The 25413-nt window shown below is 40.5% G+C and overlaps 1 protein-coding gene across 2 annotated transcripts in view; it reads left to right on the forward strand.

The window, feature by feature from the left end:
* LOC117231471 (zinc finger homeobox protein 3-like) overlaps positions 1-25413 on the forward strand; it is a 288298-nt gene that overhangs the window by 124354 nt on the left and 138531 nt on the right. For both annotated transcript variants that reach the window (XM_033489938.1, XM_033489937.1), the window contains exon 5: positions 22074-22109. The gene's annotated coding sequence lies outside the window, so the exon portion shown is untranslated. The remainder of the gene's footprint in view (positions 1-22073; positions 22110-25413) is intronic.

Here is a 25413-nt window from a genome sequence, read left to right on the forward strand (position 1 = left end):
ATATTCGCGTGACTTTTCTGCCAGCGTGCCGTCGTTATGGCCATTATTACGGTTACCATTATCGCGAGTATGATCGGCAACAAGAGAGAAAAACTAATCACATTAGGGGCGATACCGCGATCGAGATTCATCGGTTAATTCGCCGCCAAATCGATACGTCGTGCGGTAAATTTTCACGTTTATCGCTTGTAATTTCGCGCGCACGCAACTGATCGACGATTCCTTTGGACACGCATCAATGCCTCGTTCCCATCGTGGTTGATCGTCGATTCAAATTCGAGCCTATTCCACGTAGAGAAGAATCGAACGATCCTTTTGCGAGACACAAGAAGAGAGAGCGCAGGCCTGCCTATGGATTCTTCGAAATTAATGAACCGCGAGATTCGAGGCTATTTACGAACAGAGAACGAGTATTGCTACCTACTCCAGCAGAGCGAGGCTAATTGTTCGCGAAAATAAACCGTAATTTTATTTAGATGACGATAATGGGCTGTTCTTGCTTCTTTCTTTCCTTGGTTTTGGGTTTAGGTACGGTGCTTGAATATTGTTAGGTATCTGGTAGCTATTATTCGGAAAAAATATTTTTCAATTCTATCTCTAGTATACGTACAGAATTTTTGGTATAAAGGAGATATATTTGTCAGAAGTATGTTCGAAATATTTATTCTTAATTTTACTAAGTTGCTGGTTCTATGTTCGAAGAATATGTTATAATATTGAATTGTCGTTTTAACTAAATTTTTAGATATTTCGCTGTAAAAAGTATCATTTTACTATTTAGATTTATAGAAACAATTTCACCCTTTATACTGTGAAGTGCAAAATCCCCTAATTCACAACTAAATTTGTGTCGGAAACATATCGATTATATATACTACCCGATCATAAATGTCCAAACAGATTTATAATAGCAGCATATAAATATTGCTAATATATGTACATAAACTAACGACAAGTTAATGATCTATAGTAGTGCTCGTCAACTTGTATAACCGACAGATTATACATGCAAATTATCTATTAAAAAGTTGAATAATTGTATATTAAAATTAACGACGTTATGTATCCTTAATGTATATTCATTGCTTCCAAATATGTTATTGAATGTACTCTACTTTGGAATATTTAATTCTAATCTGCGTTTAATGTTGATCTCTATCGGGTAGATTGCAGAATTTAAAAAGAAACAAAATATTTTGATTTTGAACTATAATTTAATAACTTAACTGAAGCTGTTGTGAATCACCTACGATCAAAGCGTATCAAGTGACGATTAATTCACATCGTATCGAAACTTAAAAAGGCCCAATATGTGTAAGTACTTGAACACTTAAAAATCGACTGTATGTAAAGTAACAAAAGTTTAAAGTATATAAAAATATATAAAACATTCAGAGCGAAAAACACGTCGTAATATCGTATTTAATAAGAGAAACAAATTTCCATTTAGGTTTCATTTTCTTTTCTTAGAAAAATATGAATTTGCGTGAACGTCTCCTGTCTACTATTATCCAACCTGTCACTGTATGTACAGGCCGACATACCACGCGTTACAAGTCTACTCTAACTAATTCACATTCTTCTCGATAAAGTGTCACCGTGCCAAGATCAAACCGCGAACCATGATACACCATTCGAACCGCGGTTTATACTCAGATACGAATCTCCGAGCGCGTTAGATCAGTATCGCTTAAACGATCGTAGGACGTGGTGTAGGTATCTCGTGTGGCTCGCGGACGTCGGGCGATTTTTCTAGGTGTAGCTTCCTGTGCCTGACGTCACAATTAGCCTGATTATAATTACGGATAGAGAAAGACAGGCTGACCCCGAACGTACGAGAAACGAGAAACACGCACAGATACGATCCACCGGAGCTAGGAACGAGACAGGAACGAGAAAGAAAGAGACGACGAACAAGAATAGCAAACGTGAGAGAACGAGAAGGCAAACGTGGAATGCGCAAAGGAGAGAAGGGGAGACACGTATTAACGGTGTGGCGAACGACGGTCGAGCTGACAAGCGAGATAATTAGGCGGGACGAGACAGGACGTGCGCATTAATTAATTAGCCCAATCTAAGTCCACTTCGCTTATTGTGCGCGCCCGTGCACGAACTGGACGCGACCTCAAAACCTATCCGCGCCGATTTCCAGAGACACGAACCGAGCAACGGACGTGTGTTGCGTCTATGATTCTACGCGTGTTCCTCGACCGATCGCGCGCAATGACGCAGGTTTAATTAATTCGCGCGAGCGCGGGGGTCCACGGAATGGACCGCGTCGCGTTCCTCGCCGATTTCGTTCCGCGTTAATCAAGCTGAATTTTCGTTCGTTAATTCGAGCCGGATGTCCCGTTTATTTCTCCGCCTCCCTTTCTTCTCCAATTCGTCCCGTTTGATCGTCGTCTTCTTTTCTTTCCGTCTGTTTCGTGGGTGCAACTTTGTAAAATATGTCTTTGGTTCTTCTCGTTCTTCGTTCTCTTATTCTCGAACCATTGCAATTCGAATCGTCCGACATCGATGCGAGACGTTCTAGCGCGACTGGTTTCTCGACTGGATTTCCATGTGCGGGGGAAGCAAACGTGGTTTTCAAAGATTATAAATACGTCTTCCGATTGGTAATTTTTTTAACGAGCGCTCGGCTGTTCGCGTGAATGTATACCCGTTATTTTTATACGTTCGTTGTTATTTGGTTTGTCGTTTTAGAACACTCTTATCGTCCGAACGTTCAGAAGTATGGCGTTGTATTTCTTGTAATCGCGATCAACTGCAGTAGCCCATTAATTAGTAACGTTCTACGCAACGTTCCATTTGCGGTTCTTCCCAGTTAATTAACGTTATCGAATTACGTTTCTTCGCGGTGTGGTTGTGAAAGAGAATTTCAAGGATTCCTTAAGACTAACAGAGCATGTTTTTATTAGCGAAAACTTAACAAATCTCTAGACTTTGTGCACGACCACGTAAAAAGCGCACAATTTTCTCATACTCGGTCTCCTTCCTTTATTACCGTCATTCGAAGTCACGTCTCTTTTCACCGAACCTAGGCCTCGCTTCGCGAGCGGCCATTCTTCCGCTGAATTACAGCGAATATCGATTCCAATGTGACCGGAAGATAATTATGAAACGACTTCTTACATGCGAGGTAATTACGAACACTTCGGGAGCACCGCATTGCGGTGTGCAACTCGTAGTAACAATCAACCAACCGGTGTCTCCGGCTGATATTTCTAAACGGTTCTGTCCGGCATATCTCTACGTTCCCTTGGAAAATAATTAATTTATGCTAACGAATGAGAAGCGTAACGGCTGGCGCTCTTAAATTCGCGCCATTGAGCGACCAAGTATCCGTAAGTCCCTCCGCTAAGCGTCTATCTTTCTCCCTTCGTCTCCTCTCCCTTCCCCGAGTCCCTGTTTCCTCTCGCTCGACTGGTTTCCGTCGAACTGTTCGAAACTGGTTGCAGCCCGACAGGACGTGGCCGTCCGCCTCCCTCCGGGAAACGAGGAAGAGGGATGCGAGGACCGGCCGACATCCTCCAGGATCTCCTCTATCTTCATAATTAATTTCATTCGCGCGAATTAAACCGTGTCCCATCGGTTTCTGCTTTCGCAGAGCTTCGAAGGCTAGCCGGTTCGTTTCCTTCGAGATTTTGTACGAGGAAATTATTTTGATGTATTTTCTACCTTTTTATAGCAAATATGAAATGTACATGTTCGGGTTAGGTCGAATAATGCGAAAGTATTATCGATATAGAATTAAAATGCGGTGTAGAAGACTTGCAATATGATATTAAAATTCCATACAGAAAAATTGCGATATAGGAAAATTGCAACGTATAGTTAAATTACAGCATAGAAAAGTTGAAACATAGAATTATACAATTCAGGAAAATGCTAACGTAGAATTAAAATTCAATATAGAAAAATTATAATGTAAGATTTCGATCTAGAAGGTATTATATTATAATTTATCCAATTAACTGCTAATGTTCACTTTATTTTCTCGAAAGAATCGAACGTTCCACAAAAACCTTGTCATCGAAACACGACTCATAACTCATAACTCTCGGTTGGTTCTAACAACGAGCAGCCTCGATATTTTTCAAACAGCGAAACACCGAAGAGGAACGAACGAGTTGTTCGCCTTTGTGTCTCTCGTGTTTCGTTTCATTACTCTCGTCACTGGCTACGAAAAAACATTCGCCGAGGCCCGAAAGGATTGACCAGCGGGCGACGCACAATTAATCAACCGTGAGTCGTTTAAAATTCGCTTAAGCGTCGCTCGTCACCCGAGAACCGGTGGCGAGGTGAACGAATAAGAAATTCGCTGGGGGAAGGAAGGAGAAAAAAAAAAAAACGTTTGAAAGGATCCGTACCAGCGACAATGCACCGGTTAAGGTAACAATTTCGAATATTTTAGTGGCTTTCCGGGAGAACGAGCGCGCTGCATTCGTCCCCCGGCGGCCATTTTCGCTTAATCTCTTTTCTCGGGAAAATTAAGTCGAATTCAGGCGCAGTCTTTTGAACATAACTCAGTAACAATGCGTTGGTGCGAGTACGGTCTATTCTGATGAGCAGCCTTCTCTTTCTCTCGTTCCATCCCTCGAAGAGGAAGAATCTCGTCGAACCACCCTCCCTTACCTGTATCATGAAAGGGACACGTTCGATGTGGTATTTCTTTCTTTCCACGAAAAGGAGCTGCTTACGTTTAACTGGAAGTTGAAATAAAATTTTGGAAGGGAAATGGCGCGAATCTCGATGTTCTCGGGATGTTTCTGATGGTTTTAATTGAAGAAAGCGATAGGATAAGCAGCGTGTTCGTTCGATGGAAGTCTTGACTTTTGTAAGCTTGGAATTTTGATCAAGCCATTAAACAACGCCAGTGAGTTGATCTATAAATTCTCGTATCGACGAGCTTCCTGAAAAACGGTCTATAGAACAAAATGGTAAATCGTGTAAATTGCCACAGAAGTTTTAATTTCAATTTTTTTTTTTTTTTTTTAGTATCAGTTGCCCCTGAATTAATAACTGCAGCGGTATCTAAAGAACTTCGTTCTTTCTGTATTTATGGACTAAATAAAAATTTCATAATAATTCAATTATCTGTCTATAAAATACAATGCATGTCTATATACGGTATTTACCATAGACCTATAAGACCTCAATTATTTTCTTTCTGCGATGTGTAAAGAAGATTGAATAGTTTCTGGTAAGTTCATGAAGAGAAGCTTTTAATGAGTTGATACTCTGTTGAGGGTTGTTATTACTTTTAATAATACCGTGTAAAGTTTATCGAAACAATGTTGGGCGAGTCCTAATTCGTAACGGAAAGTTAGGATATAAATAGCAGTTTTGCACTTAATAAGCCAGTAAACTAGAGAGAAAGGAAAGAATATTTGTTTAGTACACGTGGTATTCTACCGTGGTCGTAATAATTTTTTAATGGCTGGATAAAGGTTCGCTGTAATTAACGTCAGTAAGAAGAAAGGACACTCTTAATTAAATATAGCGATACCTATCACGGTAGCGTGCCGTACAAGTCAGTAATTTAATCAAGCTGTTGTACAAAGTTAAAGCAACGGCCACGTACGAAGATAGACGTGTTTCTTATCGAAAAGGATGAATATAGTGTTTCCACTATCGCGTGGATGAACATTAAATCTATCGAGCATCTAATTGTGTAATTATTCGCTGCTTCGTCTAAAATTAAACGATTAAACTTTGATCTTACATACATCATAAAGTACGTATGTTATAGCAAGCGTGTAAAGCTTGTAGATATATCGTGAGCGGAATTAATTTATCTTATCTTTTTACTGATAAAGGAGTAAAGAAGACTCTTACACCTTTGAATATTGTACCTATAATATTCTATATTTGATGAAATAAGCTCATTCTCTTATTAAATATCCAAAGTACATTCTGTTTAAAAAAAATGTGCTTTTGGCAGAATAACTTCAAAGGATAAATAAATATACAATCCGCAATAAAAAAAAAGGCGAATAAAAATATTTAAAATTTAAAAAGTTCGGTTCTAACGATAATCATAGATATTCGACATAAAAATATGAGACATCGGTGGTACTAACCACGACTAGAAGTATCTTGAACCAGAAAAGAATTCGACGAAGGGTGACTAAAGGTAAAGAGTAAACGAGCAGATCGAAGGTCGGTAAATCACTCGAAATCATCCCTCCCTTTATCGTGCACGAAATTTCCAGTGTGCATCCGGGATGAACGAGTGACAGGGGTAGGTGGGCGGGAACGAAGGAATTTTATAACGAATAAAATTTTAAGCGCCTTATAAAACCTGGCGAGTGTGCAGTAGCAGTCTGTAATATGGCTCGTATATCCGTTACCCGTGCCTTGACTCGTGTATATAAAGTCTCTCTCCGATTTTCTCGCTCCTCTTTCGCTCGCCCTCTCGCAACCCCTTTCAACTAGCCACTTCTCGAATTTTCATACGTCATGTTATACGCCTCGTTCTTTTCCATCGTCGCAGATATCATTTTTTAGCAAGAAGCCTTTTTTGCAGCACTGATTTTATGATCAACGAGAAGTGCGCTAACTCGATTCTGGAATACAGGATGATTCATAAAATTTTGGACGAAACAAAGTTCTTATAAAAGTGAAAATTTGTGATCGATAAAGATTATGGGGTTGTATTTAATTGTAGAAAGCGTTTTAAACAGAAAAGTTTAACAGTGTTTTGTATAATAATGGGCTATATATGCAATAAATATTATATAGCTGATACAAGATATATCAGATGTTTCATATTTCTACCATTTCTAGTTTGTTTCAATACTTTGTGTATTTTATCTAGTTAAACTATCATCATAATTGTTATATTCGATACAGTTTCAATGATAAAGTAATTCATTGACAAACACGAATTATATACAATATTTCAATATTTTTATTTCGAAGATAACTATATTTTAACACGTAGCAACTATGTAGATTATAACTTAACGAGTCTGTTATTATTAATCTCATGAATCAATTCAAAGATCGCGAGGCTAAAAATATTCGCCAATAAAGGGGAACCGCATGAGAAATTTCAAATAATCGAGGAGCTTGTGTTCCGTGTAACGAGAAACGGAAGAATTCTCTCTAGTAATATAATATTAAACTATGTGGTAGCAACTTTGTACGATACGTGACGACGTAAAATGATAATGTCTGGAAACGCGTCGTAATCGATCGAGCGTTATTAAGAATAAACGTAGAACGCGATGAAAGAGAGGGAGGGGAGTGCTGTGAATGAGAGAGTACGAGAGAGAAAGAGAGATCAGAGGAAGCATGGTATAATGGCATAAACCGGTCAACGAGTCAACATCACGCGGCTGCAACCGTGGGTGAGACGTGGAATATAAATCAAAACATTCGGACGTTTGAAAAAATCGAAGAACGCAACGTTAAACAAAAGGGTTGCTTCGCTCTTTTTAAATTGCGTTATACGTCAAAGAAGAAAATATAAGAGATTACACTTACATAGAAAATTTGTACAGCGAAATTTGTAGCAAAGTACATTCGTATGAATATTTTACTAATCTCGACTCACAATAGTAGTAACGTAAGCGATGTATCTTCTCTAACAATGTTACATTTATATTTCATTTAACATAAGAGTATCATTAAATCGTCGATTAACTTTCTTACTTCCTATGCTAAAAGACATGCCTCGTTAACGAAGAGACTAACAAACGTATCCTTACAATCGCGCTATATACATATTTCAAATCTCCAATTTTGCCATTACGTTAATTACAAAACAACCGACATAATGCCAAGAACTCGTTTTATCGAAAAGTGGTTGCTCTAATTCCACGTCGAAAACGCGAGCTATTTTCCCTTCGCTCGGTGGCAACCTCCATCAACTTTTCATAGGAGCTTCTCATCAATTTTGCCTCGACTATGTCGTAACGATCGAAAGAAAAACAACGCAGAAGAATCAACAACAATGAAACAAAAAGAGCATGAGGGGAAGAAGAGAAAATAAAAAGGAAGCACTGTCTATGAGTAAAGCGTCCAAGCGTCTAATAACGTGGCGGACGTAGTGGCCGGCGCACCGGTAAACACTATAATTACATCGTGTAGGAATCAGCACGGCATCGAGTGGCTTACGTTCCCCGCTCTTTTTGATTCCGTATTACCATAAATTATTAAATCCGTGACAAGGGTTACGCTAACGCTGAATAATATTCCGGCGTTGCGCGTTATACACACGAGGCCTTTACATTGGACATACGACGAGGCCTCTGTTGCGCCCGGTTAAGCGCTAATATGAATACACATGTAGCTACGGTGCTGCCCTTAGGGCGACCGCACCTTTCGTCCCTCGCTGCACCACGTCGCGTCCGTATCGCGTCGCGTCGCGGCCGGTTACACTGAAATTAAGGGGCTTATGTACTCGGACTTACGCATGTAAAAGCGATTTAACGATATTTAGGAACGTCGGACCAACCTTTAATTGACCAGCCGGTTATCGTTTCCCTCGAACGCCGGCCCATTTCGCGAAAAACGTCCATGCATCGCTCCAAGTTGTGTTTTAACCCCTTGCACTCGGACCTTTCTCGAGGATATATGAAAAACGCAAGTAAGACCATTTTTCGATGCAGAGAGATTCGAAGCTTTGTTGTAAAATATTCATACATACTTTTTTACTATCTTCGATAGATAGATAAACGAATATCTTAATCGTATTGTCATTTTAATCGAGCTACTGCGTTTACTAATTGCCTTATAGTAATTAATAAGGTGATTTTTCCAATGCAGAAGTCACCTCTTATTTCCTTCGTTGTATTGACTTGTTCTGTTATTCCAGTATCGGACTATTCAATCTTCGTAGAGTAATTTCATCTTTCTACAATCTACATGTCTAGTGAATCTGTCTTTTAAAGTCTAATTTAAAGACGAAACTCAGTGTACCTGAATTAAAATGCCATCAAATTCATTTCTACACACAAACAAATCATCGGACAAATATAACTCACGCTTCTTTCGTCCGATCGTGATATTCCGGTTTGATTATCGCAATTCGAGCGCACGTAGACGTACATGTATATGAGACGTGTTCGCTTATTGAGTAAATGGTGATGAACGACAGAGAGAAGTGGCGTGAAAATGAATAGAGAGCCGGAGTATTCGTTAATCTGCGAAAAGACGATAAGAATGACGGAATGTTTGCTCGCGTCGATTTTTGAACGTGGCTTTCGCTCTGATAAACGTATAGGAACAAACGGAGATACGTGATGTTTGGTGAATAGGGGAGATCTTGTTAAGGTTAATGAACGATGCGAAGACTAATCACGACATCGATATTACTGAGCTGCTACCGATCACAGGTGTTTCGTGATTGTCTGAATTTTGAGAGAAAATAGTTTTATAGGGTTTTAAGAGATGCGTTATCAAGGATCTGTTTCAAAATTTATTTTTCCCTCTGAACCTCCTTAAAGCTGATTATTATAATATAGCATAGTACAAATATCTCTAGTGATACGTATTTAAACTCAAGTTTCCTTTAATAAATTATTCACTAACACATTAAACGTGACAATACCACTGTAAGAACTTCCTGAAACCTCGTACAACTTTCAACGATCGCAAAGATGACTTAACTCTTTCCTTAAATATCTTCATTTCGTTTGGCGCTTCAAAATCTGCTGGTGAAAAAAGAAAATACGAAGGCCTACAGGCGAGAAATTGACAGAAAAAAAGAAGGACTGTTCGTCAAACGGGGAACGTACAATGTACACACAATCTTATTAATCTCGCGGCGTGACTCACCGTGGTGGCGAACGCGTGTATGCAAGCGTGTTTGTGTGCGGCGAAGCTGCCAGCGAAGAAAAGCTCGCGTCAGTGAATCGGTTACGAATCGTATACGGTGAATCCAGTCGATATCTCGGATGAAGATCGACGAACGAGCTTCGACGGCGGGTGTAATTAATTACCGAATGAGCATGAGGCCCGGGGATACCACCCGGCGGGAACTAGTCAGCATATACTCGTCATAATTCCCAGAAAACTCCCTTCCACCTTCCCTCTCCGATGAGTTTGAACTTTTGCTCCGATACTTGACACTTCCACAGCGTTCGCGTCACGCACTTAAATGCTAACCGATATCGCGCTTCGATTTTATTAATGATGCGTTAAAATCCTGACAGAACCGGTGTCCGTCGAAGCCGAATCCTCCAAGACGGATGATTGATAAGTTTGAAGGAATTTGAAGAAGTCCAACGATGTTTCGTCTGAAAAATTCGGGATGGAAATTGATGTATGGCTTCAGGCCTGGACATGTAGCTTTCTGTTCGTGTGATGGTTTTAATAAACATTTGAGTATGTGTGTTTTAGCAGTTTTAACTCATAATGACGGTAAAATGAGCTCTGTGATACTTTCGAAATTTTATATTTGTGGCAATATAGATAAATACTACATTTTCGTCGCAACGAAGTTACATTACGTTTTACTGTATTATCAGGTTAACAACTTTTCAATTGACATTATTCGAATTATTATACACCTCGATTTATGAGCGCCTCATTACGTATTTATATATAAAAATATCTTTTAAAGAAACAAGATGACACACTGTCGATTTTCAATAAAACCAAATTATCTGGTTCAGGCAAGTCAATATCATTCGCTTCGTTACTTGAATATTTATTAAATTTAATATTACCGTTTAATATGTAATATTCCCTAATAAAATCAATGAATTTATCAAATAATATGCATATAAAATAGCTTGTGAAATAGCAAAAATAGCGCTTGTCTTTATTTCAAACGATTCCACCAATAATAAATTAAATTAATCAAAATGTACAATTCTAATAGAACATCGAATCCATATTATTTCTTCAGATCGAATCACTACTATCTTTCTGTTACGATAAATATACTATTTTCCGCCGTAAAATCAAAAACACATCTCGTAGGAACGCACACACCTGCGAAGGAACACCTGCCACGAAATAATAGAAAGAAAAGATCCACTACAGACGAAATTTAGGTGCCGGTTTAACGCTACGCATACACGTAAAATCTATAGAATGGAGAAAAGGAGAAACCACTGGTCGGGGATATTATAAAAGTGCCTTATGGTCCGATAAATTCCAGTCAGCCTACTGGAATCCCCGAAGATACGCTCGAAATCTGTGCTCGCTGGGTGGAATCACCCCCGTGGATGCCATCACATTATTTGCTTTGTGTATACTTAGCTTATCTGACGTATAATAGCGAACAAGGAAAGGTTTAAAATTGGTACGCTATGAATACATAACGTGCAAAAATTTCGATTGCTTTAATTGCGTTCATAAGGTTTTTATACGAGAGAATTTTAATCTAAATGATACGGTAATAAGTAAGGGAAAAGAACTTTTTACTCGGTTTTGGATGTCAATATTATTATTCTATATGTTCCGTAACAATCGCTGAAAAAAAATGTTCCAAACAACTGGAAGAAAAATATCATGAAATTAAATCACAATAAAAGGCAATGAAACAAAATGAGAGTTATTAAACGATATAAAGAGACAAAGAAAGAAGCTATAGACCATGAAGGGAATAGTTTCTGGCTAGGGACGCTATCTACGTAGAGGGTTAATGTATGAAAATGCGTTCGAAGCCCAGGATGACCGATGTCATCTAGGTCGACAGGCTGTGACTTTTCATCGGCCTAGTAAATCTGTCTCATCGCTGCACGAGATCATCTCACACTGAAACACTCGATGCACAGTCTGATTTCGTTGCGAACCGTGTGTCTCTTGCAGCGTTGATCTTTCCATTCGCGCCCTCTTTCAGCTTCGTGTCTTTCTTTCTCCGTCTGGCAAGCTTTTTCACGCGGAGGCCTCTCCACACACTCTGGAATCTTCCGGCCTTGAATACCTGGAAAAGTCCATTCAGAGAACGGAATGATTCCCTTTTGTGTGTCTCCAACGGTCGTCCTTAGGAGAGCGAACGTGACTCCGGGCAGGTCACAGTCGCGCCTGGATTGCGAGGATTATTTGTCGAGATTATTTCGAGGGTGCGGTGAGAAGGCTGCGTCTTCTAGTTTCTGTTTCCCTTTCCTTTTTTTCTTTTTTGTCTCTCGTCTCTTTTTTATTTCTGGAATAGTTCTGGAGGGAGAGTTTCGAAAACGTCATTTTCTTCGTTACATCTTATCGGAATTGTTTAAACGTCGAGGAATGTAAGAAAGGTGGAAACAGTTTGTGTTATGTTCTATTTATTGTTACGTGGATGTAAAGCGAAGACCACAGAGTAGGTTTACGAGAAATTATCCTTTCTTTCTTTGTATGACAATTTTTTAATTCAGTACGTTGTTGTACGTGTTACTAAAGTTATCTTATTTGATTTTGAAGTTGAACACGTGTTGTCTCATCCTCTTCGTAATTCTAAAAATGTTGCTTCTTACGATATTAAAATATCGAGGACACTGGAACGATGCTTCTGTTACGTAAAATTTATGGTAAAAAAGGAGTAACTGAGCAATAACTTAAGTTGGCGGTGCTTTTATCATTTTGTAGGCTTTTATTTACGAAAATGATTAAGTATAATGTTACAATGAAGTAGCGAAGTTAAAATAGTTGTTCAAATCACGACCAAACTGTACATAAAACTAGTCTCGTGGTCGAATGCTTGCAGTTTTTATATGTTGCGTTTGTAAGCGTTGAGGGGCAAGGAGAGGATCCTGATTGCCCCACGTAAATGGGGAAAATTTAATGTCGGGCTATGTACAAAGGTCAGGTCAAAGCCTAACAATTCGCTGTCAGATAGTATGGAATGACGTGGATTTGGGTATGGTCGTTATCACACTTCCCTCGATAATTGGATTTTTTACAAAAATTTTTACAAAAATTCGTCAACTTGGGAGCTGTTAACTATGTGATATTAAAATATAATACCATTCTTTCGTCATAAGCTGAGACTGAAATCAGAAAAGAAAAATGTAAACGTAATTATCGTATTCTCTTCCTGATTCTGTAACTTTGACAAAAAGCTAGAAAGCTTGTCAATAACAAAACCCGAAAACTTAAACAGCGCATATAAACGTCATGCGTTTCCATGTAATACCCGCTTTAATATCGTAAATCAGCACGGAAAAGAATGCCACATTTATCGCAGCTTAAAGAAGCTCCTACCATAGCGCGCGACAGTTATACATCCTAAACCTTCGATTCTCAAAACCAACATTCCTGCCAGGCAGAACCAAGTATCTACAGCGAGCCATAAATCCCCCATCGTAAACCTCGAAATTAATCGTTCCACCTCTCGCGAACCTATCGTGCCCCAAACTCTGTCGTGAAACACGTTTTTCGAACTTCGGTAAACAGGCTGATCTTCAAAGCATCGCGGTTTCGACTCTTCGTCAAATAAAATATTTCCCTCGGCCGGCGACTATCTCTTATCGACTGTTTCCCCGGAGGAGGAATCGTCCGGTGTACTGGTGACCGATAAAACGTGGCTATCGCGAGCAAACTCGTCGTTGGTGCCTCGGGGAGCGTCCGTCGAGCATCCACGCCTCTAATTATTTCTTCACCGGCTATCAGCCGGCGGTGATCTCACAAGCCGTGGGTGCTTCACGCCTCGAAAAGCCGGGCAATCGGCGTGGCGCGATCTTCCTCTCGGGAGACAGGCCGAAACCGCGAGAGATGCGCGTCAGATCCGACGAAGACGATGACGGTCACCCGGCGGTCTTGTCATGGCGAAAGTGACAAGCCTTGTTTACACACCTGGTCGCGGTGTGCAAACGGTTCGTCGTAGTAATGCAGACTTCGCACGAGAACCACCAGAAGTGCACGCGTGCACGCGTTTCGTCTCTCGTCTACCTGGACCGTGAGTTCGAACGAAGATCAAAGGCGAGAGGAGGAGAGAGAATGGAAGAAGGATAGAGTGGTTAGAGAGGAGCGTAGAGAGACGGTAGACGGGAGGTTTTAGCGAGGAAAATATAAAACTATAAAGACAAGAACCTGGAGGATCGTGAGCCGGCAGAGGGAGATAGGTTCTTTACAGGCCAGTTGGTAGCACAGACAAGACAGCCGACATCCCCGCCCTTTCGCGGGCCAGATTTGTAACATTAGCCGGCAAAGCGGAGGGAAGAGATCTTCCTTTTCCTTCAACCGGCGTGTAAGATATGACGTGGCCGGCTGACCAGTATGTAGAAGGCGAGGAACACGGAGTTTACGTTGATAAGCTCGCGTTAAGCCTGATAACGGGTAATGGATAGGCTGCAGGACTCTCGTTTTCTTTCTTTACTCTGTAATTTTTCTTTTTGTATTGTTGAAAACGTGTAGAGAGGCGGGAATTATTGGAACGAACGTAGGAGATATTAGGTTTTTTTGTATGGGGAAACGAAAAAAATCATTTTAAGGAAATGAATTGAAATCTATTCGAGGTTTTAGTATCTCGATTGAGATACGTTCCAAGTTTTTTTTTTAGCTGTGGAAGAAAATTACAAGAGCGATCAAGCCGCGCTATTATCGATATTTACATGATAATGAGCAGAGTGTTTGAAGATGTTATCTTCTCTCAATAAACCATGTTTGTCTTTCCTTCCAGCGATAGGTTTTTTTTCTCAATGAGGAAAATTGTAAAATTATCTAGTGCTTCGGAATATTATTTAAAATATGAATTTTGATACGAATAAATTAGCTTCAACAAGGTAGAAACAACACTTATCTGAAACTATCTTACGTAGTTTACAAAATTTCCAAGAACTGCGTTACTAATTTACTTTCGTAAAATTTTTGATAAAAGATCTGAAACGAAGCTGATGAGACCTCGTTAGTTGGAACTCGACTTTATGTAAAATATAGCCAAGATCTCTAAAACGACGCAAAGAAGCGTCCGTAGTTTTTCGAGTATCCTCGAAAGGTTCGCTTTCTTGGCTGAGAGGCTTCTAAAAGGAGCGTTCTAGCCTGTTTACTCGTGTCTAACTGCGTGTCGGCTATATGGAAACGTAGCAGCTGGTTATTAAATTATAGGTTTGCAAGTTCCCAGTAAGAGGCCACGAGGTAAGGTTCACGATGCTTCGGACAAAATCTACAGGTTTTGTGACGATTCGTTGTTAATTGGTCGGTTCGTACTTTACATTCGGATATTACATTTTCTAAATCTGAATCGCCAGCTGTAATTCCTAATTTATCCTTTAATCTCATTACACGGAACACCCTGTATATCGTAACCAATCCTATCTTATTCGAATCACGATTCACAGTGGAAGATCTCCAAAGAATGCCAATTGAAATTTTAATCAACCGGAGCAATATGACGATATATTTTGCATACGTATAGATTTTTACATTTAGAAGTAACGTTTTTCTTTAAATCGTCGCTGATAATTAATCTTCAATCCTTTGCTATAATTTGTAAAATAGTGTTAGTTCACAGTCTGCAATTACTGCGATAAAAATTCATCTGCTTTTTTTCTTTTTTTCGAGCCTTACAACGGTAATGCGATCCAAACGACACAGTTACCTTTATACATCTCGTATAATATCCGACATATGAAATCAGTTTGAGTCAATTTCTTCTAACGAATGATCAGAGACGCTGCGTCGAATGGATGCCAGTTAACCATCCAGCGAAAGGGTCTGTAGCAGCCGTTTTTCTCGAATCGACGAACTCGAATTCTTTTTAGAGTAGGCGTAACGTCGAGTCGAACGAACTGATCTGGCATGCACGCAACACGCGATCCCCTGTGTGCACGCGTGAAAAGAACGGTTCGAGGTTTCTCCGGGTAATAATGTTTGATCAGCCTATCGATCCTTCGCAGCGACGTGAAGCAGCAATGCATGCGCTACACGCTCGGGGGAATTGGCTTCAATCTAAACGAGCCGTGGCTACAGACACGGCCTAATCACTACAAGGATATTAGCTAATCTCGACCAATTAGACGTAATGGCTGGATTAAGACGGGTCGCACGCATGCTAAAATTGAATATTATATAATCCCTGCCAGAGAGCAGAGTGGCCGTGTTTCCCACGTACGTGCCACGAACTCGGACGTTGTTAGCTGTTTGCCTGTCGGCCTCTACCTGCTGTCGCGTAATAGCGATTACGTATGTGTAAGACTCGAAGAAAATCGAATTCGCGATTTTCTATAACCGAAATGATTCGTAGATTTCATACCTTCTCGATGATTAGGTCACGCATTTGTGACTTTTGGAGTTTCGATCGTGGTATTAGTACGTTGCGAGTTGTCCTGTCAAATTTCATGAACATTTCAGTCCGCTATTTCAGAGCTGTCCTTAACGCGAACAGAGCAACTTTTCATTTTGTGTCTAATATTTAACGAAAGTCGTGTTACATCTTCAAAGTAAAAATAGTAAAGTAAAGTACGACGTAGTAAATTTAGGCAACAAGAATACTTAAATACATCGTCCCGATTTATTCTATAACAAGGTACAAGATCCAAAGATTTTTAATAATCGCATAGTTCTCCTACGTACAGCCCGTGAAACATAAAACGCACGAATCCATGTCCAGATCGAAACCAAATATCAGAGAACTCGGTATGACAAAAGCGGACACGGAGTACGCATAGAGTTCAACCATCCAGCGTTCGCGGAATGGACAACAATGTAATAAAAAGACAATTGTAGGCGATAATTAGAGAGAGAGACGGTGAGACACGTGTGGACAGAGAGTTGCAAGTGCTGTCAGATGGAAGATAACACGCGAAAGCGCTAATTACGGTCGTAAAAATGTTTGTGCGAGCATTATGACGGCCCACCGTGAATAATTATCGGCCAGGACAATTATCATTGTTGAATTTTATTGGAAGACATCGAGGATTCCAGGAAGTTGACGGCGAATTTCAACAAAAACCCGACATGGAACGATGATGTGCGTCGTGGCGCGAGATCGTTTCCGGCAATCTTTATTAGATGTTCTCGAAACAGGCCTTGCGGTTCCTACATGGTTTCCTTTCCTGCTTCTAATTCCACCAAACGAGATAAGAAAGAAATTTCATCGGATCGAACGCATCTGTGTTTGCCATGGGACGTTTTTCCAAAAGGGGTGGTGCCAGGTAAACGCTAAGGGCGCCATTATCGACTGTCTAGAAACGTATCTCACATTCCGAACGATAAGCATAATCTCGAAAGAGCTTGTTCTTAAGACGAACGAAAGGGCATGGCCGTCGATGGGTTGATTAGCGGGTTTGTCGTCGAAAGAGACAGAGAACGTGCGAAATTATCGAATAATCGACGCCCCACGGCGAATCGAAATCGACGATGGCGCGGTTTCGTGTTTTTCCATCGCGCGGGGCGCCCCGGTGAACTATTTTTATTCCTCGCGCCATTTGAAAGGTAGCGAAGCAGAACGTTGTACACGCGCGATAAGATAAACGCAGCGTAATTTTTATAACGCGCGTTTATCTGACGGCAAGAAGTTTATGCCCTGTAAATGAATTGACTTCGGAAACACAGAACCATTAGAACGGCCTTTGCTCGGTCGCCGATGAAACTTTATTTCCGTTCCAATGTCAATTTATCAGAGTGCGAAGGTGTATTCATCCGATAAAGGGAATGGAGTTCGCACGCTATTTATGTCTCGAGTTTAATTGATTGTTGATAAAATTAGCGCGATTTCAGACGTCGATTTCTCTTTCTATACCACAAAAGCGTGGTTACATTAGGAAAGAGCTTGATGTATTGATCGTATCGATATTGAAATTTAATCTTTCTAATCAAATCCAAATATTAGACCACGAAATTAAATGTAATTGACAGTTCTTTGAAACATTGACTAGTAGATTTTTCAGAAATTTCGGTTAACATTTCCAAATTTATTTCATCCCAGAGAAATATTACGACACTCCTTTACGATTCCCAATGCTGGATTTCCCGAAATGACCTAGCTATCGACCCAACATCACATTCTAGAATTCACCCCATCGATCCAACAAACCAAAAGCACACGCTCACTAAGCTTTACACCTTTCAAAAAGCCTGACTAATCTCGTCAGGTTTGATCACGGCCACTAATTCGCTGACCGATACACGGGTTCGAATAAACGGACGAGGCCATCGCTTACTGACCTCCGTCAAGCGATGCGCTCGGCGAAAGAAAAGAAAGCGGACACCAGAATCTCCAGCAGCCTCGAATTCCTCCAGGCTGATCCTGCCGTCCGACAGGATAGAAACATCTCTCATTCTCTCTGTTGGCATGGATGGTTTGTCGTTGGAGCGGCGACAAGCGTTCCCCAAACACAGAGGGACAAGGCCAGCCCCCGGGGGTGGAAGGCAACAAGTGACCACAAGCCAGACACACACGGCCATCAGCCTCGTTCTTGTTCGCTTCCCCACTGGTTCTTGTGGTCGTCGACCAGTCGGTAGTTCGTCGACGACAATCGATATATCGACCATCCGCGTCGGGGCAACGTTACGTCGTCATCGAGGTGCACGTGAATCGCCTGAACGTGCGTTCATGTGCGTGCGCCCGCTCGCACGCCTTCACGAGGAAGGGACGAGGAGAATCAGTGTCTTACGTGGGTTGTGGTAGGCCACGGACGTCCGTTCATCCGTCTTTCGTGCCCTTCGAGGACCAGCTACCGACTTTACCCTGAAAAACGACTGCTTTCTACTAACCGACCCACCTTAAATATAGATGAGCCACTTATTTGTTAAATCGATTAACTCCAGGAAACAAAAATTGAGAAAATTAATGAAATTATATAAGACAGACATGGAGCAAGTGTTTTGACACTAATATTCCTGAAATTTTAATCACTTTGGTATGCGAATGATTCGGATATCGAGTTCTAACGTCTGGCAAAGATTTCTACTGGGTCGACTGTTTGCTAGAATGATGTGCTTACATACGTACACTCTTATATGCTGTGTCTAATTAGATTTATCGATGGCGTCATTGAGACGTAGGGTAGTTGGAGTTTGGAGATAAAGTCGGTCGTCGATCGATTAGATAGAAAGTTGGAAATGGAATGAATACGTGGTAAATAGTTGGTTGAGAAGTAATTTAGATGATTGGATTGATTTTAATCGTTGGAAATTTTTCTCCTTATTTTACATCGGATTTCCAGGTTCGTGTTCTAACCTGGATTAACCTAAGTAAATCGAATTTATTCCGGTATTGTCATAGTTTCTTTCAGTTCATACGTAATCGAAACTAATTCGACAAGCTCCAATCGACAAATCATAGATAAACAAATTATCGTCAGAAGCCATCGCAACAATGATTCACCCTACTAACCCTCGAACCAACCACCTCAGCGTCGAGGAAAACAGTCGAACACCCACGATATAGCCTCCTACTCGTCTCCATCGCTCGACAAACAGTTTCCCGCGTAAATTTGCTAACGAATGAAAACAAAGCTTCCAAATTACCTAGGAAATCCACAGAAAGCCCAGTATCTGATGGAATGCTGACGAAAATTCGATAAAGTAGACCAAGAAAGGGATGTGACAGGGTGACCGAAGGAAAACACGAAAACCACTGTTATTTCTTTGAGATTTTATACGGCGGCGTCCCGATATGGCAATGTTTTAGCGTATTGATCCGTTGGGGTTTAGTTGAGCCATGGCAAAAGTGGCGGGGATAGTTGCCACGATAGGGGCGAAGGGCGTCCGGCGGGGAGTAAAAACTGGACGGCGGCACTTACCCGCTCATAATCACCCCCCGAGCCACTCGAGCCACCACCTTCGACGCCGGCGTCGTCGCGCTTCTGTCGTAGCGCGCGGTCTTGTCCGTGTGCCACGCGGCGCTACCACCCTGAGCTATAAAGCGTTCTCTAAATCGGTGTCGTCGCCGGCGTTTAACCTTCCAAGTCCAGCAGAAAACACAGGGAAACGTTATATCATGGTTTCGAGGTGTCGTTTTAAGAATCTTCTTAACCTTATTGCGTTGCCATTTTCCACTGTGAAACTTGTATTTCCTCTTGTTGGAAAGTCCTTTTACCTTGAGGAAAGTATTGGAAAAATGTTATTGTTATTGTCTAATAATTTTAATAATTTTCATTCTAACTTTGCGATAAAAGATTTTGTCAAACGTTAAAAGTCTTTGTGTTTGTTGAAACGAGAGTTAGAAATGAAAATTCGTGGGCTGATAATAATTGAAAATTGATGATAATTTTGATACTCTCATACTCGCGCAAATGATACTCGTATTTTAACGGCAGCGAATATGTTAATATATTAACCGGACAAATTCCGTGAGCGTAGAATTAGAAATCAATACAGACACAACGATTTCAGTCAGATTGGTTTCAGGAATTTTACAAATGATTAAATTACATCGTATGAAAATTAATATGTATCTACGAACAGATACTTTTAAATAATGATATGTTTTTTGTCTTGATATTCCATGGATTATAACTACTAACTACGGAATAATTTATGTAACATTTCAAACGTAATCTAATAACATGAGATGTTCAATGTATAATATCGATGTACGATTGATACGAGAGATTAAAACCGAATAACAAGATTGATTTCAAATTAATCGTAACGCAGTGGAGCAGTTAAGAAGCTGTCCAGACCGAAAGAGTAGGAGAAAAAAGTGTTCGATTTTTCTTGATTCAGGTTTATTGCACACTTGGTTTCGACGCCTACACATCAGGTGGTCGTTCAGCTTCATAGCTTACGAGAGACACGCAGAAAGTTACTTTCGTTCTCTTACGATGAAGGTCTCACATAATAGTTTGAAACAGCATATATCAGAGCTTGAAAATATGGGATAACATATCTAAATCTTTCCTTCGAGTTAGAAATAAAAATTCGTACGGACAAGTCAATTTCAATTTGTGGTATCCTTGTTCTCACAAATAGATGCAATAAATCTTGAACAGAAGAGAAAGCCTCTCAGGAGTTAAACCGATCCACTGGATTTTCTGTAAACTTGTTAATTTCATTAATCGAGTACACGATTTTAACATGCAATTCTCAAGAAATAACGACTTCCTTTCGTAAGTTCTAAAGTTAAATAAATTCTAACTAAGTGCACGATAACGAATCGAAGTTATTCTCGAAGCAAACGGTCTCGTCAAAGGGAAAGTCACGCGGTGCCAACGATAATTATCGGCGAAAGGTTTATTAGTCTGCGAACAGTGGTTCCCGGAAGAGGCAAACGAGCTCGTCTCGCGAAGGCGAAGGCGAATCGATAGAGGTTGGTGTATAATGTGTGTGGCTAAAATAACTATAGCTGTTAGTTAGTCGCCGCCACCCTTCTTACATATGCAAACCCTTAAATAATTACGGCTCATTCGTGCAAATTATTCTGGGGTTTCCGCGCGCCGCGAAGTAAAATATAATAATACGGGATCGCGCGTGCGTGCACGCCACGCGAGTGTCTCTTGGCATATTTAACAATTTTGCTCGGCAGTTGCTCGTTTTTCCAGATAAGCGAGTCCACCTTTTCGAACGACAAGTGTCAACGCGCATTTAAGACCAGCGAAGCGTTGTAAAATTTCAGAGAGGGAAAGAAAAGAAAATATGAAGTGCGCGGCGCCAGTTCTCACGCCGCTCAAACGATACTAGACACTCTTTGTAGAATAGCTTCGTGAATCTTTTAGTAACGTATTTTACTTCCAACTATTTTGAATCTTGTTTTAATCCAATGGTTCAAGACTAATTTATTTTTCGAGTTACGCTGAACTTTTTCTCCATTTTTATTAATCAAGATTCCAAGTTCGCGAGCTTCGCAATTTTCATCGAAGCTCCATTTTCCTTATCTCACCGCTTATTCGATGAAAACTATCCAATACGTCCCTAAAGCGAGATTCGCGTAATTCTCTTCTTACAATGTAACTTAAAACAATTTAACGCGTACGTAATAAAGTTGCATAACATCGTGTTGCAACTTCTAAACATTGAGTAAGGTGTAGGTATTATTAAACTGCAATTAATATACGTCGATTACGCGTGGGAGAAGCAAGATCGCGTCACAACATTCATTAACCAACCGATGCTGCATTGGTAAATACGTATTGCTATAGATTGGATATGGTAATTCCGTACGCATGATATTTTTATCTTAGTATGAATCTTATGTTACTTCCAACAATTACATTATTATATGGTCACTTCATATTTAGTTTGTGCCTTTGTTGCAGAAGGAACCTCTACTTCTATGCTGGCGAACTTATCTGGTGAGTGGAATCGCTAATATTAAAAAGTTATTAACACGATATATATACCCGAACACTCGATCATTGTTTCTTTTAAAGAAACAACAAAAATGTAGGAATGTGTTGAAGTTTGTCGAAGTAAGATTTGATCTTTCCATGGAAATAAAACTCCGTATAATTAAGCCACAATTAAACTTAATTCCATTGAAACTGCAAATTGGGATTTGAATCTGAGTCTTCCTGTCGATTAATTATTAGCACACGGCCTTCAAGAATCATCAAACAATGTATCAAACAACGAGAAACTAAACGAAAAAACCTTTTCAGAATTCAGTGACGTATACACCTTTTAATCTTTTCAATCTTTCAACTTACATATGTATATGCATGTATACAATTATAGATCCCGCATTTCAATGAATAAATAACAATTCTACAAATCATAAAGTGTAATCGGAAGGTCGCGCGAAAGAAAAAAAAATAGCGAGACGTATGACAACGGTTAAGCCTCGCGCACGCGTTGGAATCGCGCCAAGAGGAACGCGGCGATTCCCGACGAGCCCGAAAAAGGGTCAAAGGAATTTCTCGCGTCTCGCGTCGAAGTGGCGGCGCTTATCGCCGAGGAAAATCGGAACAACCCCGAGGTAGGCGCGGCGCGAAGGTAACCGTGTAACACACTCGAGGTGGTCGTTGGTACGCGTGCGATTACTTACTCTCCATCGGCGAATTAACGACGAATCACCGATGGGAAAACCGGTTGCCCGGCCGAACGGCACGCAGGCCTAACGACTTCTCTCCTCGGCCTCAGCACGGGCATTCCAACGGCACGAGTTTGCCCCGCGACGCGAATTAATGGAAACACGCCGCGGCATGCGGCGCGCGCTGATAAAGCGGAACGCGCCTTCCTTACCTTCGTATCTCTCTATCCTTTCCCAACGAAAGCACCTCGCGCAGCGTTTCGTCCCCGACCATTCCGCGTTTACGCAGATCTTCCTCACTTTTTTTTTGTTTAATAGTCACGATCGTCGGTTGGCTCGACTGTTTTCTTTCGCTCTGTCCATTCGGAGCATCGTGGACCCGTTTTCCAGCTGGCATCCGCCGGAATCTTAAATTCGTGATGCTTGGCCGCGCGCGTGCCATCGGTAATCTTTCGCTACGCGTGAACAACGCGCGCAATATTGGCTCGTCTTTATCGAGAGGCGACTTCCGCGCGAATTTACCGGAGAACCTTTGGACAAGAGGTTTACCGTAGATCGGAGAAGGTTTGCGGTGGGCTGTAACTGCCGTGCACGCGTCCTCTGACGAACTGTCGTTCCGACGAATGGACGTTTCGATGATCGAAATGCGTACATTTTGATGCATTTATGGAAAATTTAGTGTCGCAAAAATATACAACACGTATATACAATGCAAAAATAGAGAAAATATTCGAAGCGAATTACCTGCCGTAACGTTTCACCGATTCAACGATTTCCACTCCTTCAGCTGTGTTAATAAAAATATGAGATTGCATAAAAATTAGCAGCCTACTCATATGGAAACTGTATATGTACGTTCGATTATACGTGTAGACTTAGTCTTGCAATCTTAGTGCGCATTCACTCTTTTTGCGAGGATTTAGGTTGATCAGTTTTCTTTAGGTTACTTTTTTTTCGTGGAAATGGAGTTACAGGGGTTGAAGTATTATTCTTAATGATCTTTTTAGTCAAATGTTGTAGTAGGTCGTGATCGATGATGATGTAGAATTGATGCGGTGTGATGAGCTTGGTAATGTAAAACGAGATAAGTTTTGGAGCTGAAAGGATTTTAGACAGTGAATGATTTCGTTTGCAGGGGTTGGTATATTGGGAGGTGCACGCGTGAAACTAGTTATTCCACTTACCGAAGTACAAATTGGCTCGATAAGTATCGACAAAAATCTGGATATACTTGGCGAGATTCTTGCAATGATGTAAATCGGCTATTTGAAGTTCTGTAATTACTGTTTTAGATGTTATTGCTTAACGAGAACGTATTGTGAAAGTATTTTGATTCGTCGATATTATTTGTACGATTTATTCCCATGATTCGGTATCGAACGATTCTGGAACAAGATCTGACAAATTAGATTCTTAATTTATTTGGTACGCTGTGTAAAGTGTCAGCTACATTTTTCGTAGGAAGTTTCAGCTGTTGCACGGAATTACACACTCTGGTGTACGTGCCTCTGATTACCTTGGTTCTGGAATAGAATGTGCTGATATTAATTTTGACGAAGATCGATGGCAGCCTTTATTCGTTTCGTTTGTAGTTAGTAATGTTTTGTAAAATGGTTGCGCTGAAATACAAGCGAGAGAACAAAATGGATAATAGAAAATAAAATAACAAATAGGAAAATATGTATTTAAGATTGAAATGTTATAGTTACAATTTTTATGCCTTTGCCTTCTTGAAAGAAGGAGCGATTCTTTTAATAAAGTATATTTGTAATATCGTGATTTGCTTTGTAAATTAAAAGTTAATAACAAATATCAGCTACATGTACGATACGAAATATCTGTGGAGAAAAGCATATCTATGTAGGCCTGAAACAAGGCTTAATATCTCACATACAAGAACAAGACTCATCTGCGCACACAAGACATATTCCTCGAATTAACTTCTAACATCTTGCCACCCAAAAAATCATACATATACAATTTCTATTATTCCGCTCTCAGAACGAAATCATACAACAATTTCTGAACGATTGCTTCTCCAACCTGTTTCCACGGCGAAAAAACAGCCATATGTACATGCATCAAGCTGTCAAACTTAATTTGGAAAATTACGTCTACATCTTAACCTGTCACGATCGATTGATTACGAAGAACCTGTCTCGATAAACTTCATTAGTACAAGTACACTCACCGTGTACTTTTCGAGTTCTTCGACTTGAAATTGAAAAGAAAATAAAAAGAAAAAAAAAGAAAGACAGAAAGAAAAGAAAAGAAAAGGAAAACGAGGGAGAAGAACACGAAAGAAGGAAAGGGTTATCGCTATCAACTGGCAAAGGAGACCGATCATTAAACTTTAAGCTGCAATAATTCTTTTCAATTAACCCATAGGAGGTACATGCTTGTTCAAGCAGCGTGCGGCAACGGATAGAAATGTCCTTAACCGTCGGTTTTTACATTCTCTCTCTTTCTTTCGCCTTCTTGCCTCTGGAAGCCGCCACGATACACGGCAACGCGTCTTAAATGAAGCGATTCCGTATTCACGCATGAGCGCGATCGCAGAAGCTCGCTCGAACGCGAACACGAAGAGAAGAAGAAATATCAAAAGGAAAGAAGCTAGCGCACGAGGG

The sequence above is a fragment of the Bombus vosnesenskii genome, unplaced genomic scaffold, assembly GCF_011952255.1.
Source record: "Bombus vosnesenskii isolate JDL3184/JDL3185 unplaced genomic scaffold, Bvos_JDL3184-5_v1.1 scf7180000013272, whole genome shotgun sequence".
NCBI lineage: Eukaryota > Metazoa > Arthropoda > Insecta > Hymenoptera > Apidae > Bombus > Bombus vosnesenskii.